The sequence below is a fragment of the Papaver somniferum genome, chromosome 4, assembly GCF_003573695.1.
Source record: "Papaver somniferum cultivar HN1 chromosome 4, ASM357369v1, whole genome shotgun sequence".
Classification (NCBI taxonomy): Eukaryota; Viridiplantae; Streptophyta; class Magnoliopsida; order Ranunculales; family Papaveraceae; genus Papaver; species Papaver somniferum.
In genome coordinates, this window is record NC_039361.1 from 73,743,409 (window position 1) to 73,758,362 (window position 14,954).

The following is a 14,954-nucleotide window of genomic DNA, read 5'->3' on the forward strand; positions in this document are numbered from 1 at the left end:
ACCTCGTGCCACAAGGCGAGTCTTGATATTTTGATACATCATTCTTCCCATTGTGCTTTATGAAAAATAATTATGTATGTCACATAGACTTTACACTTGGTTGGTTAGCGCTACCACACCAAATACCTATATATTTGTCAAACAACCAAGTTCTACCTGGATTGTGTAGGCCAAATATGCTCTTTGTTGACATTAAATAATAAGAAGTGTGGTTCTATCTCGTCGTGCTCTATTTTCTTGAGCAACTAGATATAAAAATAATCATTATTATGCTCGCACGATATTTCCATTGACTCGTGTGTGTCATAATCCTTTAGGATTTCATTGTTCTCTAGAACCATTAAACTTCGGAGCGTCCTCCAGTATTGATTCATGGACATATTCAGAGACAATCAAATGATATGATTTCATTAATGATACAAATTAGGTTGTGCCTTACTCATATACTTCCTTTCTAGGTGAGCATTGATCGAACCGGATGGTCTCTCCATCTTCCTTTATGGATCCACGGCCTCAACCACACTTCTACTAAGTGTGGTTGCAACACCTTAGTCTATGGTGTATATCCCTTATTGAGGATTCGTAACCTTGCAGGTTGGTTTGCAGCTGGGATGTGTGATCTCATAACTTTAGCGATATCAGTGTATATTCTGAAAATCGATTATTCTTTGTCACTTCACATTTACATGTCTGGAGTACAAGAATAAATATGAGACACAGTGGGAACACACCACGATAACTCCTTTCGTTCCCGTAGAAAATACTTTTTCTTATCTCCCCCTAACGACGGGAAGACTGTCTCATTAAAATGACAACCCGCAAATCTAGCGGTAAGAGATCTCCTGCCAAAAGGTTTAAAATGCGGATAATTGTTGGGAACTCATTTCCAACATAACTACTTAACAGTTTTGAAGACCCGTTATAATACAATGTGGAGTCGTAATGGCACATACATACTGCAACCAAAAATGCGTAAGAACACGAATATCAGGCTTAAATCTAGTTACCAATGTGCCTTATGGTTATGTCAAAGTCTTTATGAATCAATCCCAATCAGTTCATTGTTGGGGTTAATATAGTGTTAGAACACTGCTCGGTCGAACTCGCAAGCGTTGCTATCTCAAGCTTGTTTGTCAAGTTTAGTTGCCAAAACTATAAGTCTTGATTTCTAGTCTACTTATAGCTAAGTTTCGGATTAGGATAGTAAGTGTAGTTGAGCTTTAGACTTCACGGCGTTCATCGAATGAAGACGAAGAACTAATTAAGAGAAATTGTGGATCTTGATCAACAAAAGGTATGTGGAGACTTGAACTCATCTATCACTCAAAAGTCTATCTACTATATCTCCTATTTGAGACAAAAAGTCGTATTGCTATATATACTTCAATTATACACATTTGGTATTTCGAGCCGAGTTTATCTCGTTTATCTACTTCTCGAAATATGTGTTAGCAAGTTGTCCCTTTAACCAAGTTCATCTTTTATTCTTGACGAAAGTCAAAAGATGATCATGTGAAAAATCTCCTTGTAACATATTACATGATTTGTGTGAGACAGTCATTTGATGTAGACTCGGAATGTTTTATATTGATCATTCGATCACTTGAAAATTACTTTGAAGCTAATAGTTTGTGTGAGACATCTATTGTGGTCTTCCAAGAATGTTTCAATGATAGAAATGAGGGTTTATAATATGTAACCATGATTGGATATAAACATAGTGTGTATTCACATTTGTGTAAATTCCAAAACCATGAACCATGGTATGCGTACCCGTACACGTACTGGTTGGTTGTTGGAAGTCCGGAAACTAAGTATGCGTACCCGTACGCATACTGGTGGAAGTTCAAGTTCCGTGAATTTTTGCTGGAGTTTAGAAGTGTAAAATGGTATGCGTACTCGTACGCGTACTGACGCAACCAAACTCAGTCCGGCTACTTAGGTATGCGTACTGTGGCTATAATGTTCATGAACTAGTTATGTAAAATGGTATGCGTACCACTTAGTTTGCATACTTAAGTAGGTTATGTTCTAAGATCAGTTTGTTCATGAACTAATACATTTATATAATAAGGAATGCAATCTTTTGCAAACCGTGGCTATAATGTTCATGAAATGATTTGAGTGAATTAAAATCAATTTTGCTTCGATTGTGTCTTGTATAATTCTATGAGAATACAAACAATTGAACAACTCTCTAACTAGTTTCACTGGAGTCATTTGAACTAGTTGTGATAAATATGAATAAGGTTGATACGAAAGTGTTATTGGATAACCATTGGTTAACTATTATTGAACCAACTAAGTGTACACGTTTAGGTACGGTTACCTTTATCTAAATGATTGTACATTTCATTTGTGTATAACAAGCTAAGTTCGATCTAACGGTTGAAAGATATTGGCTTGAATCTAATCAGGTTTTCATCTAACGGTGAGTATTGAATGCTTTGTTACCAAGGTAACATTGATTGCAAATCCTGATTTGAAGACTATATAAAGGATAACTCTAGCAACTGGGAAACCTAATCCCCACACCTCTTATGTGATACCAGTTGCGACTAGAGTCGATTCTCCTTTAACCTTAGGGTTTTTTCACAAAACCCTGTAGGTTAACGACTTGAAGACTTCATTGGGATTGTGAAGCCAGACCCAACTATTTTCTCTGTAGTTGCGTGTTCTGATCTTGTTGTTTTTTTATCGTGATTGAATACTATCTTCTTTAAGATTTGCTCAAGATTTATTCTCCGATAGGCAAGATTGAAAAGCAGTCACAAACATCTTTGTCTCATCGTTTGTGATTCCACAATATCTGTTTCGTTAATCGACTAAGATTATTGTGAGGTGATTGATAATACTAGGATGTTCTTCGGGAATATAAGTCCAGTTTATCAATTGGTTCCTGTTCACCTTGACTTATCAAAAGACGGAACAAAACTCATATGTATATCTGTGGGAGACAGATTTATATATTCAATAGACTTTTCTGTGTGGGACAGATTTGTTTATCAAGGCTTCGACTTTGGGTCGTAGCAAATCTTAGTTGTGGGTGAGATCAGCTAAGAGAATCAAGTGCGCAGAATCCGGTGTGGTACAAGAGGCGTAAGGAACGCAACTGTACCTTGATCAGTATGAGATTGGTTAGGGCTCAACTACATTCCAGTCCGAAGTCAACTTGATAGTAGGATAGTGTCTGTAGCGGCTTAATACAGTATGGTGTTCAAATATGGACTAGGTCCCGGGGTTTTTCTGCATTTGCGGTTTCCTCGTTAACAAAATTACTGGTGTCTGTGTTATTTCTTTTCCGCATTATATTTGTTTATATAATTGAAATATCACAAGTTGTGCGTAAGTTTAATCAATTAGATAATCCAACCTTTGGTTGTTGATATAAATTGATTGACACTTGGATATTGGTTTTTGATACCGTCCAAGTTATTTCTTATATTCAATCAGGCTCGCAAATTCCTATTTGTTTGATTGCGAATTGAATTGAGAAATTGAGATATAACTCTTTGATATACTTTTCTTAAGATTGAGTCTGACTGTTTAGTTGATCCTCTTGGAAGTATACTGGATTTAGTCCATACAGATTGCTAAGCGAAATATTGGGTGTGGTTGTTAGACCCCCGCTTGTTCAATTGGTATCAGAGCAGGCAAACACGTTTAAGACCTCATAAGTCTGTATTTGTAAGCGATATGACTCTATGGACAATTGTACTATCTCTGAAAATCGCATCACCAGAGACAAAATTTCTGTTTCGATAAAATCTATTAAGGAGAGAGATTCATCTACCTCGAATATAGATGAACATTATGTTCCAAAGAAACGGAATTGCACTGATAAGTGTTTTCCCGATTACCTTTCAAACGAGTGTGACTCTGTTGAAGAAAAGGATGCAGCCGAAGAGAGTAAACTGATTCTAAATCTTGTTAGAATCCAGGTTAATAGAATCAATCGGTTTAAAAACAATGTCAATGCACTTATGGGTATAGTAAAATATCGTGACTCTAATTTAAAGGCTCTTAGCGAGGAAAACAGCAAAGTTTGCTCCTCACTCGAGGTAAAACTCAAAAAAGATGTCTTGGAAATTGAACATCTTTTGAATACACTCTCTATTCGAGGATGTTCTAGAGAGTCCACTATACCGATTTCTTCTATCCCAACTGAAGAATCAGTTCCAGAAGCTAAACCGCAGTCCCTTCCAATTGGAAAATATGTACCTATATCTTCCTCTAATCAAGGAATCTTCACATCACAGAAAAGGAAGAAATCTCCCAACGATTGTGTTAAGTATGTTCACTCTAATCACCCAGGTGATCAGAAAGTGTGTCTCTTTTGTGATTCAAAAGGACATATTGAACAAATGAGGAAATCAAGGTTGAATGACAATTGTATTGTTCGTCTTCAACACACCTTAGATTTAATTCTCAAAGGTGTAACTGACATTCGTATGTCTAAACCAATTGGTTTTAGTACTCACCCTGTGAATCATACCAGGAAAGTAAGGTCGATTTGTTCCTCGAATGTTCATGCTAGTAACAGTAATTTGAACACAATTCATCCAAGAAGAGTTCAAGTATCTTCTTCATCTAAAAAGGGAGATACCGTTGTTCTTGATGCGAATAAGGTTTCAGAAGAAGTAATGAGCAATGGATGTATGAAAAACAATCTAAATTTGTTAATTGAAGGATACAAAGAACTCATCAACAGTCTATCGAATCCCTCTGTTCAAAATCCTTCAGGTAAGAATCCATACTATATGTCGTATTTTGATGATAATAAGTTTTATGATAACTTTTCGCATCAAAATGGTTCTCCTCCAAAGATTAAGAAAAATAGGGTCAACCGAAAACAACATTCATTTAATGAGCTCAAGGATCATACTTGTGCTAATTAATCACAAGGTTGAAATCTCACTCACACAAAAATCCTGGTTGAGCAAGCTGTAATCAGGTATACTTGCTGTCAAAATGTTTTCTGATTATATAGCTATTCTCTTATCGTTTTTAGCTGAGTCATCATTCACATACATTTTTACACAAGTATTTGTAATTGATTTTATCACTTTTCTTCTTCTTGGAGTTTTCAACATGACTTAAATGTTACTCTCATGCTCTAGTTTTTTGTCTTGTGAGAATATAAAACTATTGAGCCGAGTCTTGTAAAAATATTCATTTAGCAAGATATTGCTTTCCAAACAGTTTTCTTGGTTTGCGTTTTTGTTTGAGTTTCATGGGTCATGTTGTGTTCGTACGGGTATCTGCATTACTTGTCACGAATCAACCTTGGAAACCCTAAAAGTTACCTTCCCTATGAAACCATTTAAATACCAAACCTATTGAGTCACGTACGCGTACTCTAGGTTATTGTCGTTTTATCAAGAATGCCTTCATCTTCCCATTATGGAGGTTTTGAAAGAGGTTTTCTTGATAAAGGTATTGGTATCGAGTCCAAAGGGAGGAAGAAAAGAACCCTAGTAGAAGATGATAATCCTAATGCCTCATGTTACTATGATTATACACGTCAGGATGTTGAGAATGAGGATATGCTTTCTGCAGAAGTGGTTCATGATTTTCTTTAATACTTTGAGGAAGCAAAAATGTAACTTGTTGATACTATGAAGAGTCTTGATGTGTTAAGAATTGAGTTGAAAAAGGTTAATTCTGACCTTGTTCTCATGAAGACACATGTTAAAGATCTTCTCTGAATAAGCAGTGGATGTTGTCGATCACAAGCTCAAAGAACTCAAGACTCGTGGAGTTTCCGAAAGTGGTCTTTGATTTCTGTTCATGATCGTATTTTGTTGGTTTAAGAGTCTTTTGATGTTTGCTTGTTATTTTTTCTTAATGTCTAAGAAACTTCTTATGAGAATTTATTCTTGTGTTTTAAGAAGGATAACTAGGGTTTGGAATAGCCATTATTGTGAGTACACATAGCTATTTCCAACGATTTTCATCTTGCAATGTTTTTAGATTTATTTATTTAAATTCTAAAGTTTACTTGGAAGATGATTTTGCAGTATTAATATTTATGGTTTTATATATTGCTACTTGTTATGGGATATGTGTGTTTGCGTCCGTGAACTTTGATTGTCCCATATATGTCAAAAGTTAAGTCTTTCATATGTCATTATGCAAATATTGACAAAAGATTGAATGAAATTTTGACAAACAAAAGTTAAGCCTATTATGTCATTATGCAGATATTGATGGAAGATAGGATGAACTTTTGTTTACAAAGGTTAAGTCTATTATATGTCTCTATGCAAATATTGATGAAAAATAGAATGAATCTTTGAATATTCCGCAGTTTTGGTTGTCATGATCCACATCTTTGTGTAAATACTGCGTGGCTCCGTAAGTTTTCTTATGTTGAGCATTTCCGATTAAATTAATCATGGGTTCTCTTGTGGTTAATTTAATAGAGTATTTTGGATACAAATTCATATTTTGGGTTCTCTTGTTGTTCTTTCGGGAATGACATTTTATGGGGGGGAGTTCTTATTTGAACTTGTGCTTAATTGCCATATCTTTGTGGGGAGTGCGGCTGTGGAATATTATAGGGGTTATCTTGTATCTTTATAAACTCCTTGATGAATGCATTTAGCTTCGGCTAAATGATTGCATCTAAACAAACTTGATATTTGGTTCTCTTTTGGTCATGAAATATCTCTATGAAAATTTCATTAGAATCCTTCTAGTTTTCGTACCTTTTCCAATTTATATTGACAAAAAGAGGAAGAATTAATGTGTAATTCACACTACAAATTCATATGATTTATGGATCATTATGTAAGGGGAAGTGGTTTTCATGTGAGATGAAGTATTGACTAAAGGGGATTGATACATATCACCATAGTATTGTTGTCAAAGTTGTGATACAATTGAAATTTGATGATGTGTAATAATACTGTGACACTATATAACAATGATTGAGAGCCATTGTTTTCTCATTGTTATAGCTATGGATCTTCAACAACTATGATGGTGAGTTGAACACATTTAGAATCATTGGAGTACTTGGAAATGACGAAGATTTCCAGTAATGTTGAAGAACCAAGGAGATCAAGCATTTTGATGAGAAGCTACAAAGTTTATTTATTTTGTAATCCATATGTATTGATAGTTTTGTCACTAAAATTGACAAAGGGGGAGATTGTTAGAGCACTGCTCGGTCGAACTCGCAAGCGTTTTTATCTCAAGCTTGTTCGTAAGTCTTGATTTCTAGTCCACTTATAGCTAAGTCTCGGTTTAGGATAGTAAGTGTAGTTGAGGTTTAGACTTCACGACGTTCATCGAATAAAGACGAAGAACTACTCAAGGGAACTTGTGGAACTTCATCAACAAAAGGTATATGGAGACTTGAACTCATATATCACTCAAAAGTCTATCTACTATATCTCCTATTAGAGACAGAAAGTCGTATTGCTATATAGATTTCAATTATACACATTTGGTATGTCGAGCGAGTTTATCTCGCTTATCTATTTCTCGAAATATGTGTTGGTAAGCTTTCGCTTTAACCAAGTTCATCTTTTATTCTTGACAAAAGTCAAAAGATGATCATGTGAAAATCTCCTTGTAACATCTTACATTATTTGTGTGAGACAGTCATTTGATGTAGACTCAAAATGTTTCGTATTTGATCATTCGATCACTTGAAAATTTCTTTGAAGCTAACACTTTGTGTGAGACAGCTATTATCGTCTTCCAAGAATGTTTCAATGATTGAAATAAGGTTTAGAACATGTAACCATGATTGGATATAAACATAGTGTATATTCACATTTGTGTAAAGTCCAAAACCGGGAACCATGGTATGCGTACCCGTACGCGCACTGGTTGGTTGTTGGAAGTCCGGGAACTAAGTATGCGTACCCATACGCGCACTGGAGGAAGTTCAAGTTCCGTTAATTTCTGTTGGAGTTTGGAAGTGTAAAATGGATGCGTACCCGTACGCGTACTGGCATAACCAAACTCAGTCCGGCTACTTAGGTATGCATACCCGCTGCATACTTAAGTAGGTTATGTTCTAAAATCGGTTTGTTCATGAACTAATTCATTTATATAATAAGGAATACAATCTTTTGCGATCCGTGGCTATAATGTTCATGAAATAATTCAAGTGAATCAAAATCGATTTTGCTTCAATTGTGTCTTGTATACTTCTATGAGAATTTAAACAATTGAACAACTCTCTAACTAGTTTCATTTGAGTTATTTGAACTAGTTGTGATAAGATGAATAAGGTTGATATGAAAGTGCTCGTATGGATAACCATTGGTTAACTATTGTGGAACCAACTAAGTGTACACGTTTAACTATGGTTACCTGGTACATTTCATTTGTGTATAACAAGCTAAATTCGATCTAACGGTTGAAAGATATTAACTTGAATCTAATCAGGTTTTCATCTAACGGTGAATATTGAATGCTTTGTTACCAAGGTAACATTGATTACAAACCCTAATTTAAATACTATATAAAGGAGACCTCTACCAACTGGGAAACCTAATCCCTACACCTCCTGTGTGATACTAGTTGCGACTAGAGTCGATTCTCCTTTAACCTTAGGTTTCTCAAGAAACCCTGTAGGCTAACGACTTAAAGACTTCATTGGGATTGTGAAACCAGACCCAACTATTTTCTTTGTAGTTGCGTGTTCCGATATTGCTTTTTTCTATCGTGATTGAGTACTATCTTCTTTAATATTTGCTCGAGATTTATTCTCCGATAGGCAAGATTGAAAAGCAGTCAAAACGTCTTCGTCTTATCGTTTGTGATTCCAAAATATCTTGTTTCGTTAATGGATTAAGATTATTGTGAGGTGATTGATAATACAAGGCTGTTCATCGGGAATATAAGTCCGATTTATCAATTGGTTCCTGTTCACCTTGATTTATCAAAAGACAGAACAAAACTCATAGATATATCTGTGGGAGACAGATTTATCTATTCAATAGACTTTTCTGTGTGAGACAAATTTGTTTATCAAGTCTTCGACTTTGGGTCGTAGCAACTCTTAGTTATGGGTGATATCATCTAAGGGAATCAAGTGCGCAGAATTCGGCGTGGTTCAAGAGGTGTAAAGAACGCAATTGTACCTTGATCAGTGTGAGATTGGTTAGGGCTCAACTACATTCCATTCCTAAGTTAACTTGGTAGTAGGCTAGTGTCTGTAGCGGCTTAATAGAGTCTGGTGTTCAAATATAGATTAGGTCCCGGGGTGTTTTTGCATTTGCGTTTTCCTCGTTAACAAAATTACTGGTGTCTGTGTTATTTCTTTTCCGTGTTATATTTGTTTATATAATTGAAATATCACAGGTTGTGCGTAAGTTCAATCAATTAGATAATCCAACCTCTGGTTGTTGATATAAATTGGTTGACACTTGGATATTGATTTTTGATGTCGTCCAAGTTATTTCCTATATTCAATCAGGCGCGCAAATTCCTATTTGTTTGATTGCGGATTGAATTGAGAAATTGAGATATAACTCTTTGATATAATTTTCTTAAGATTGAGTCTGCCTGTATAGTTGATTCTCTTGAAAATATATTGGAGTTTGTCCATACAGATTGCTAAGCGAAATATTGAGCGTGGTTGTTAGACCCCCGCTTTTTCATATAGATTCAATGATTCAAGTTCCAGTGATTTACAATTCACTAGATTGACACATTATAATTCTAAGAATATGCTTCCTTCCACTTTCATTAGAAATAATTTATAGATGCAATCAACTCCATTCTCACTGTAAGTTTACAAAAAAAATAGGTAATAGTTCACGCATGAACACCCTTTGTACTTAACAAGATGTGATTATCTCTTAGCACATACAAAGCTTAGACATTGAGTCTTTAGAGATTTAGCAAGTGATGTGGCCTTATTACGTAACAAAAGTCAGTTTCAACTCAATTACTTTAGAATGAATATATGTTACGTTTCATCCAGATATATCTCAAGTGCTTTAGAGAATTTATGTCTCGTGGGAATGATGTACTTTTCATTCCATAAGGGCAGACATCTGATCTAGTTCAATTAAATAGTCAATTGGCCAGGCAAACTTCTTTTTGTCATTAAAGTTGATGTCTAAAGTATGACATTTTCATGGAAATTGGTTGCTACTATGGTACTCACATTGCATTGCTTGTACCAATATCGATAAGAAGATTCATTCATGACTCTTTGGTGAGAGCTAGAATTACATCTTAGCTTCATCCCATATTCAGTTGATACCTGTATTTTGGTGTCATTACTACCAGGGGAAAAGGTACATCTTTGTCTCATGATATATGTCCCTTTTCACATTCTTTATATGAGTTGGTACGTCTAACCCTCATTACTTCCGGATCTTTCCATTTTCAATTTTGCTTCATTTATCTTAATTTGAAAATTTTCTTTATCTCAATACGCCAAGAGGATCTCACTACACATGTCAACCACTTACTTTAGGTTGAATATATTACTAAAGATAGTTCTCTTGTTGTCATACTTCAACATATACTGCTTCGTTAGCATCAAGGATTGAGTAAAGAGATGGAATTTTTTTTGACTCATATCACCTTTTGTGAGTTCTTCCACAAAAATTGGAATACATGCGATTTTATTTGCAACATATATTTTAAAAATACCGACTCTTTAATAGTCGCGCAAGTGTATTACATTCCACGGAACATTCAAGTTTGTGTAGAAAATATCAAATATGTAATAATGGTGTTCAAGTACTTCTAAAACCCCAAATACATACATTTGAATCAAGTTGGTACGACCAATTGTACAAAAGACATCATTCAACTATAGCCAATACCATATTCAAGAGAACTAAATAACGTCAACCAAAAATCTTAATGAACGAGATCAACAGTCGTAATTTAAATTGACCGTTTATATGATATGGACTTATCTTAAGGGGAATAGAAAAAAACAGAACTAGGTATATTCTTAAAAACAGATAAATCAGTCTAACGAAAATTCAATGTAAAGACCCCGCATTAGTTACGTACCTCACATTTCATTTTGGTTCCCGACGTATATAGACCAAACCGGAACAGTCTTAGTCGCGCACGTCCTAGTACATGAACGGGAACGGGACATGACAGATTGGACCGGATTGGGTTGGCTGGACCAGATCGTGTGGGTCCGGGTCAAGACGGACCGGACCTGGTTGGACCGAGTTGGCTGGACCAGACATGGTTAGACCGAGTTGGGTTGGTTTGGACCGGATCGGACCAGACCGAGTTGGGTTGGATCGAACCAGAAATTCTGAACATGCGGTCGTTTTTTTTTCTCCACATATTCAGGCGGATAGATTTTCCCTCCCAAAAATTAGTACATACACAGTACAACACAATCAAATCAACCCATCAATTATCGTCATAGATTTAATAAAAGATCATATCAAATCATCAAATCCATCAAAGATCCAAAAAATAAATATGATCATAGATTCATAAGCATATGATCATCGATCAAGTAAAAGAACCATCGTTACATCACATGGAGATACACATGTATGTGATGTACATGGAAGGAAAAACAATCATGGCAGACAACATTTGGTTTTGAAGTTTGTACGCACACCTTCTTAACCTTTTTTTCCCCAATAACAGAAGCACATATCCATTGAGGATAGTGATTTGCGATACTGTATTCGCCAGGTTTAGTGCGATCAAAGAAAAATAATAATCTTGCGACAGAGAAGATCTCGCGCTGATAACGTATTGGAGTCAGAATATGTGGAAGATAAAAATGCGGAGAGTTTTTATTCATATCACTAGTAGGGTCACATGGATACAATAACATATATATACATGGAAAAGGGAAAACCAAAAACCTTTAATTTTGGACCGCACATCCATGGACATGTGCCCTTTAAAAAATAATAATTGTTGACTAAAAAGATGGATTACAAAAATAAGCATTTTGAAAAAAAGCTTAAAAAAATGCTAGTAATATTGTATAAAGCGTGGATCAACTGCTATCATCTTTATCTTCATTGTCTTATTTGAAAGGTAGAAGAAAGAAGTTCAAATCGACCAAAAAACGAAAAAATAATTTTAACAAAATAATATATACAATAACAATAATACTGTAAAAACCACATAGATCAACCATACCCATGTTCTCTATTTTCATATTTTTAAAAAAGTATTATGAAATAAAAACTAAAAATGGTTGAAGAAATTATATACTCATGACCAGTTCCTCGATCAAAAAGTTATGTAAATTACAGAGAATGGAGAATATGGTTCGCACAGAGAACACGAAATCCATTAGTTTCTCCTTTTTAATCGATTTAGATTGGAAGTAGAAAATCCCAAATAAAAATTGCTACATGTCTCTTTCTTTTCCTTAAATAAATGAAAGGGCTACTTTTACCTTTTTTTTTAACTGATATCATTATCTAAATATAGGGGCATTTTTCAGTTGCCCTCTGTCCAAGTCCAAGGTCATGAGAGCAAGAGACAGTGAAAAGAGGGTCAAACAATTGATTCTCACGAGTGTAAATCATAATCGTGGGATAATCTATCCATTACTAGTTTGATAATGGCCGACTGTTAGAGCTACCATTGACAAGAAAGTTATTTTTAGGACTGCACAATTTTCCTTTTAGGTTTCACAAAAAGACAAAATATTGTCATTTAGTAGCAAATTTTGAATCCCTATTTTCATATGTTTTTTTTATATAGAATAACTAAGTTATCCTCATTTAATTTGTGTTGATGAACTTAATTAGTGGTTATGATAGATTAATGTACTTGATTTGTAGTAAATGTTCGAAAATCAGTTAAAATTTGTTTCATTTTAGAGCGAGGAAATATAAGAAAATGAATAAGACGTAGTTTGTTTTACGGTAAAACCCTAAAATATATATGATCCAAATCGTCAGGTATACCTCTAGCTTAACTCTAATGCAATTTTATTTCTTTTAACTGTAACCCATTTCACGGCTTGGAAGTCATGAACTTCTAGCCGTAACCTAATTCTACGGTCGGGAAATCATGAACTCCATGGCCTAGTCGTAATGGATCTTCTACTGGCTTGCGAATGAGTAATCTAGTCACATGATGAGTCCAGAGTCACATTCGATTGGGTTTTTGAATAATCGGGCCAGCTCTAAAAGTCTCTAAGGCTAAGAATAACTCACACCGGTTAGGAATTTGGTGATAAAGAAAATATTTTTAGTTTATTTATGTTTTTCTATGGCTAGGAAATTATTAAAAAAAAGATCCAAAGTCACTTACGGAAGGGAGTTCACCATTTCACATTCGTAATAAAAACTTACGTTATTTCATCAAGGTCGTAATTTGTTGTTTACGGTTAGAAATTTATCAATTCTTAGTCGCAGGAAGTTCACAAACTTGAAAAATAGATTCTAAATTTAAATATAACCTGCTTAAGCAATCAAAAACAACAAAATAATAAAGATAAAAGAGAGTAGATTTAGGTTTGTTTTTGTTTTTGAATATAAGAATAGATCCATTGTTATAATAAAAGGATAATTTACACATTCCGGATGTTTAAGAATCTCTTATCCACATTCTGACATTTAAATCCTAGAGCATCCCTCGAGGAAAATCTTCAGCCTAAAAACAGTCTTTATTCAGAAATCTGGTATAAGGCTGAATAATTTTGAGGGTCGTAGTGGATTCAGATGTCCTAAATATAGATATGGGACCTAATTTATAACAACAATTCAAAAATAATTCAAAAATACCCTTTGATTAGTTTTATTACCTCCTTATTAACCTTTCATGTATAACCTAAGCCTAATTAAAAACCAAAAAAAACTTAAACTAATCAATTTCCTTTTTATCTATTTTCTTTTTCTTCATTTTTTTTTCTTTAACGACGATTAACTGTTGTTTCTCAGCAAGTGATGGCTTCAATTAGATAAGAGTGAAAACCGATTATTTTCTCATTGCTTTTGACTACATAAATATATTAGGTTTAATTAGATCAGAAACTAGTTTCTGAACTGCCTACGATTAGGAAATGTTAAACTCCCAACTGTAAACGATTTAAACGGTTATAAACCCCTAATCATAGTAGAGCTCCCAACCATATATGATAGTTATTTTTCACAATTTTCCTAACCGTAAGTTATCCTGTTCACGGTTGGGACTCCCCACGGATACTGTATTTACTTAAGTTCAATTTTGAAAATGTGTTTTGTCCTAATTTTTTATTTGATTTTTCAAACACTAACTGTCTATCAAATACTATTCTAATCATACTTACAAAAATATTCTAATCAAATTACTAATTTTAAATAGTTTATTTCATTAATTAACTTTAATTAGATTAATTGTGTACTTTTGGCCATTAACAACCTGGCTTGATTAGGGTATACCCAGATTAATTGGGGTATACCCAATTTTAAGTGGACTTTTTTTAAGGGCTAAGAGGGTGTCCTAATCGGTGAAGTTACAAAACTACCCTTACCCTTTATAATTATTATTTTCCTAAATCAGTTTTCATTTTTTCCATCATCTTCTTCTTTTCGTTTTCTCCTCCACCTCTACCTTACCGGCTCTTCCTCCCCTACCATTGAAAACTCGTTGATTAATTCGTCGTAATCGTCGATTCGAAAATTCCGATTAATCTTCAAACATGGATCCGCTGCGGGCTAGGGCTAGTTGTATGAAAAACACAAATAGAAAACCCAATCAATATAACCCTGGAATTGCAAAATTAGTTCAACAAAAAGAGAAGAAAAAAACAGTTGAAGAAGAAGAAATGGAAGCCGCTAAAACCGAAGAAATGGCGCGATTGATAAAGTAAGGGCCTACTTAAACTCACTCTAGTACTTCAATTTCATATTTGCATGTCAAATTAGGTTAGAAAAATCGAATTTGTGTATTTTCAGTTATTCAGCCGGCAAGGTGTTTGTTCCACGACCTTGCCGACTATTCATGTTTAGGGTTAGTCGGCAAGCTCTTAGGTTGAAGATCTA